Raw genomic sequence first — 4,739 nt, forward strand, 5'->3', positions numbered from 1 at the left:
AAAGAACGATTCTTTATCAGTTGTCGGTTGTCCATCTACTCCTCATTTCGAGCGTTTGTTCGAAATGCATATATATATATATATATATATATATATATATAGCAATAAGAAAATGGAGGGGAATATGAAGTACTCATCAACTTGCAGACACTATATTCCGTTGATTAATCTGTTTATAAATGACAAAAAAGACAATATACCGACACTTATGACATACCATGTCATATCAACAATTAAGATTTCAAATTTAATGGACATCTAGCAACTGGAGAAGGGACAAAATCTTACAGCTGTTTCGGCCTAGTGTTGGCATGCCCCATTCTATCTATATAACTCCAGTACGCTGGAGTAATTAGTAGATGAAAATGATGTAATGGGGGTACATTCATGATTCACTAGGCCTCTTCAGAGATTTAGAAAATTCAATTCATGAATTTTGCAAAATTTACATACAAATATAAACTAACAATAAAAAATAAAAAATAAAAATATGAAAATATAAGGCATATAAAAACATACAAAAAGTATATAAAAAAACCATATAGAGTTATAAAAACTCATATATACATGCATATGCATGTTTACATTACCATATACAGATATACATGGATACAAAGGCACAAACATGCGTACATATATGTGTGTTCAGATGCACATACATAGATGGCAGTACGTGCATACCAAAATAGTCAACAGTCACTGTTACCATATGTGAGGGGGACAGACATATATATTCGCCTACACATACATACATGATGCCTGGTATGAACGTTTTTCGTTGCGTTTGGAAAGCTATTTATATGCTAAATCAGTGGGGTACGTGCGTGTCAGTTCTGTATGTGGTGGAGGGGGTCTGTGTGGAAATTCTTTATTAATGTTGTTATTATTATATCAATAACTCCTCAAGAAATAATACAGTATGTATGTATACACACACACGCACACACACACATACATACACACACACACACACACACACACACACACACACACACACATATATATATATATATAAAACATTGATCGAAAAACAAACATCAAATTCGAGTCAACGACTTTAGATATAACACCACGCCCCCAAACATTTGATCATATATAAATATTATCATTAAACATATAAAGTATACAGATATAAAAAAAAACACAGAAGATAAAAAATATATATGCGACTAAAAATGCAGATATATAGAACGGCCTATCAAGAAGGTAAATACATACAAACTTAATGTGTATGAAAGAGAGAGACACAAAGAAAGATGATAGTTTACAGAAAATTACTTACAGATATTTTCTTCTCGAGTCACACTACGATATCCAAGAAATTACTGTCTAGCATTAACTGTCCCCGAATTCAACTTATGAATTTATATTATAGTACACACCTTGTTGAAGGATGATCACGAGTTGCTTTTGTTTTCGTTACAATCATATGAGATGAATGCAACGAGGTTTTTACCATCGCTATTTTGGTTTACTAAGTACCGGATATGAAGATGCCAGTCAACAAACAAACTTGATTTGTTGTGAAAAGACATTAAAGAAAAACTCGTAACATGATTGGTCAAATTTACTCAAGTTAAAAGAAAAGAAAAACTTACGTTGGATTAAGTTAATCTTTTCATCCTTTTCTGTGACACAAAAGTATTTATTCATCGGATATGAATATACATGAGACAGAAGTAAATGACCTTATGGGAGTGGTGAATTCGGAAAATTTCAATATACTCACCAAATTCTACGTATGTGTAATAGGTCATATAGTTTGTTTTTTTTTAAGAATTAATCTTGTCGCAATGTTATGGGGTACTTCTTCTACAGCGCATTAGATAGTGATGCTGATTGTGATAAACGAATGTGGTGAGGAAATTTGTTCGAAATGCGTAAGTTTATATTCTTTTATTCTTCTAATAGTTTTAGTCGTACGACTGCGACCATGCTGGAGCACTGCTTTGATTTATTTTCATTCAGTTTTGTTGTCGCTTTATAGCTGGAAATTGGTCTATGATTGAGTTTGATCTTCCCCGAGTATATCATTGAATGATTGGCTGGTCCGGTATCGACGTTAGGAGTTTATCCTGTGTTGTTGTTGTTGTTTTTAATGTTTCAGTGGAGGTTATTTTTGTATTTCGGATTTTTTTAGGTAAGCAGTTGAACAATTGAATAATCTAAATATCAGACTGGTACAGTAAAATGTTTTTGATCGTGATTTCTAAGGTGTATATTTAGAAGCTGACTACCATTTCGTGTATTAAATTTTTATCTAATGCCGAAGTTTGGAACATGTCCCGTCAGGATTTTCCATATGTATATGGTAGTATATCTCTTTCTTCAGCCTTCAAGAGAGTAGAGAGGCAGAGTTTTCTGATGTTCCCAGTAATTAAGGTATTTTAACCGAAGGTATTTTATTGGTGAACGTTCTTTGTAACCCTTCGATTTCTTCCATGAGACCGGATGAGTTAGGAGACCAAAGCTGTGAGCAGTAATCTAATCTGCTCAGATTAGCAGCATACCTACCGGTTCTCTAGTCACGAAGGTTCGCAGGCTCTATCCTATGAGATGTTAGTATTTAGAGGTCAGTTTGGAAGTATGGCTGATGCATCATTTGACATGATTACTCTTAAGTTCCGTATGGTATTAACGCTCTGAATTATTGTGTTATTTGGTGTCAAATATTTTGATTTGTGTGTATTCACTCTGTAACGATGAACCTGAAATTTTGATGTATTAAATTTCATATTGCTTTTATCTGCCCATTGATAAATGAGGTTTTGTTCATTTTGGAGTATGACGGTATCTTCTGGGGTTTGGATAACATTAATATTTTTGTGTCATCGGCATAACCCGTCAGGCTGGCCAAGTGCACTTGCGATCCTATATCTGATGAGGTGATAATAAATGATAATAGTCTTAGAACCTTTTCTTGGGGTATACCATTTATTACAAGTGACTTAGAAGAGAGAAAACCATTTGCAGTAAGAGATTGACTCCTACCGCATAGGGAGTCAAATAGCCATTCTCTGAGTTTTCCTGTGATATCAAAATCCCTTAACTTGCGACAGATAATTTCATGATCAGTTTTGTCAGACGCTTTAGCAAAATCGAGGTATACACATGAAATGTCCTTTCCTCTCAAGAGATTATTGAGAATAGAGTTACGGTGCTGTAATAATTTTGACAAGGCAACTTCGTCCAGTCTAAAAACCATGCCATGTGTCATCTAAGATGCTGTTTTCCTCAAAGTATGAAATTATTCTTTTTCGGACAATGTGTTCGATAACTATTGATGTGTGAGATGTGAGAGAAACAGATCCGTAGTTTTTAGTTTCAGTCCTGCTACCTCCCTTGTATATAGATGTTACTGTTGCATCTTTTAGTAGTTCTGGAAATATGCCGGAATCAAGCAACAACTTTGAAATAGTATCTGTAGCGTGATGGAGGAAAAAGACAACAGAAAAAGAAGCAAAAGGGAGAAAGAAACACAGAGACCTTACCTGTTGACCGTGGCGGGATGAACGATCACTGACCAGATAAAAACACGACCTTTCACACGCGCCGTCTATCATCGAACTGCCCGCACGTGCTCCGTGTCCACGCATGCTCCCGTGGCTCTTCCGCCGATCCCTGCAGTCTTCACTTCAGTTTGCCTCATCTGCAGTCCTCTCCACCAACACCACATAGTTCATAACAGCCCATAACACCACAAGCACCACACGCCCCACTGACTGATCTACAGATCACTCAACCGGCTTTCCAACTCACTCCTCGCTCCCGAATTCATATCTTAATTGGTTTCATAATCAGCCAACCAGGGAGGAGGGTGTCGCTCCCTCTGTGGTCGCTGTGCGACCCCGGACTGGCCTGAGTTCCTGGCATGCTGTTACTGACTTCATCTTCTTGCCTACTGCTGCTGTCTCCATCTTCTTGCCCACTGCTGCTGGTTTCATCCTCTGAGGCATTGACAATCTTCCGCACATCCAAAACAATGCGTGGCATACCATCGACAGAGACGTTGTTCTTCAAATTGATGGAGGTTATTGTTCCCTTTCCCCATTGTGATGTATACCGTGCATTTGGGGGTTTTAACCAAATTTCTTCCCCGACCTGCACGAAGGCGTGCTCTTCCTCTCCCACGGGTCGCATTGATGCAGTACACGGATACCTCCATTCGTACCTGAATATTGCCCTGTGTAGCACCGACTTCTCAGCCTGTCCTGACCTGGGCGACATATTGTACCAAAATACGGTCTCGATTGGTGAAATGTGGCCCATCTCTGCCATGGTCTTGATGTTGCCTTTCCACCACTCCACTGTCCATCTCTGGCCGTCGAAGACAACACGAAAGTCCTGGTCTTCAATGGTGTGCGCAGCATAGTCTTCTTCGCGGTTCTCACCAATGCACGGTCTCGCCATACATGGTTTCCCCGAAACCCCGAATGTTACACCGGCCTCGTTGACAGTGACACCTCCTAAACGGGTGATTGCATCCATCCCCATCACCACGTCAATCTCGTCCACCAAGTGGCCAACTACAATTGCTTGCAGCGTCAGCTTTATTCCCTGCACCACAATCTGCGCATCTATAATGCCTTCACAGCGTACCTCTCTTCCGTCGATTGCCTTCACACTGCTTTCTCCACTCCATGTCTCTACCACTTCTGGAGTCATCAGGGTCGTCGTACAGCCCGTGTCCACAAGGGCTCGCGACATCTTTTCCTCCACCAGAATGTCGACTACAGGTA

At 39.0% G+C, this 4,739-nt stretch overlaps 1 protein-coding gene across 4 annotated transcripts in view; it reads right to left on the reverse strand.

The window, feature by feature from the left end:
• The window catches only part of LOC106871937 (metalloreductase STEAP4), a 33,184-nt gene that overhangs the window by 19,447 nt on the left and 8,998 nt on the right, over positions 1-4,739 (reverse strand). The window contains exon 1 of one of the 4 annotated variants that reach the window (XM_014918700.2): positions 1,283-1,525. The exons of 1 other annotated variant lie outside the window; for it this stretch is intronic. The gene's annotated coding sequence lies outside the window, so the exon portion shown is untranslated. Of the gene's footprint in view, positions 1-1,282; positions 1,526-4,739 lie in introns of those variants that run through there. 2 more of the 4 variants (XM_014918707.2, XM_014918705.2) reach the window with 2 other exon arrangements.

Source organism: Octopus bimaculoides, chromosome 5, assembly GCF_001194135.2.
Source record: "Octopus bimaculoides isolate UCB-OBI-ISO-001 chromosome 5, ASM119413v2, whole genome shotgun sequence".
Classification (NCBI taxonomy): domain Eukaryota; kingdom Metazoa; phylum Mollusca; class Cephalopoda; order Octopoda; family Octopodidae; genus Octopus; species Octopus bimaculoides.